Raw genomic sequence first — 1702 nt, forward strand, 5'->3', positions numbered from 1 at the left:
GTATTACGGTTTCCGGTTAATATAATTATAGCATGAACAATAGACAATTACCATGAACACAAAAATATAATAATAACCACTTTATTATTGCCTCTAGGGCATATTTCCAACAATTTTGATCTTCAATTTCCTGGTATTAACAAAAAAAATCCTACTTTCTCGCTTTCGATGTGAAAAACCTTGTTCTGCTAGCTGTTAATTCTTCAGAATACACAGGCCAGCAATTATGTATTTTCAACCAATGTGAAGATATTCATTTATTCCTTTGTACTCTATGGATCTCATAAATTATTAGTTTGTATGTCCCAGCCTATAATAGGCAACATGGTGTTCTCTAAATTTTTTATATAACCAGTACTTTTGTCAGAAAATAAATTCGAGTTCTTGTTTATCCAAAAAATGCATTTTTACATGTAATCAAGGGATATTGAGCTACAATCAATTGGCTAGGAATATTTTCCAAATATGACACTTAACCTCGTGTGCCAAGGGAGATCTTCGAGGAATCTACCATCAATCTCAATATTGAGGACACATATCTATCAGACACACTTAATTTGGATCAGAGGAATGCCTATGATAAAATTACCTTTATTGTAGATAGTGACGAGGGTGGCTTCTTCTTTGTGGTGGACCTGGAGGCACCCAGAAGACTTTTCTATATAGGTCTGCTTGCAACTGTGCGCGGGCAGAGTAAGATTGTTGTAGCAACAACTACATCCTGATTTGTAGCTTGACTAAATAGCATTGTCGCTTTACGAGCGCTACAATCTCGATGTAACTATTTTCTTCACATGAAACTTCTTGTGTGATTTTAATCTTGTTTTCCAGTTTTATATTCACCGTTTAAATAAGCTCTTTATTTTTGTATGAATGGTCAAATAATGCACTTCAAAGAACTAAGTTGTTCAAGGAATATTTTCCAAACAAATGTACTTGTCATCCCACATAAATATTCATTATGCAATCACATTTCCCATTGTGTATTTGAGAATAGAAAAAATTGCATTTCCTTTCTTTTTTGCTTGAAAATTGCATATTGCATTTCCTGATAGTTCTTGTTTATGGTAGTCATTACTTCGGAAGAAATGATGTACTTTAACTTGATTTGTTTGTATATATTGTTGTCGCCCATAGCACCGCATGAAAATTTTACTAGTGTCAAATAATTGTTCACTAATTTGTGAATTATTTACCTGCATTATGAAGGCACGGGAAGGTGTAGCATGTGTATACCATGTTTGAACGGTTTGAATTGTTTTCTTCTTTATTTTCTCATTCATTTTGAAGAACAGGCAATAGAAACTGGCGAGGAGGAGGGGAAGGGGGGTTGAAGGGGAGATTTAGAGATAGAGTTTGGATGTGTATGTCGAAGATAGTGGATGAAGGAGTGAAGGACAAGAGGAAGATGGACAAGAAAATAGATTTGGTGGTAAAGAAGACATTAGAAATGTCGTCTCATGTGCATGAGGATCCCTGACCTAACGTATATGTTGGACACATTTAGTATTGAACCAATAGAATATGTGTCGCATGAGCAAATAATAGTTTTACTCAAAATTGTCTATGCCTAGTAGTAATACCGATGGAATTTTGCGTCACAAATGTCGTCGAGACATTGTTTGACGGGGCCGGAGGTTAGAGCATCTCTAGCAGATCCGGCATACCCCTGTCCCGCGGAAATTGTTTCCGTGCGGCTATA

The sequence above is a fragment of the Triticum urartu genome, chromosome 5A (assembly GCF_056163025.1).
Source record: "Triticum urartu cultivar PI428250 chromosome 5A, HENAU_Tu73, whole genome shotgun sequence".
Lineage (NCBI taxonomy): Eukaryota > Viridiplantae > Streptophyta > Magnoliopsida > Poales > Poaceae > Triticum > Triticum urartu.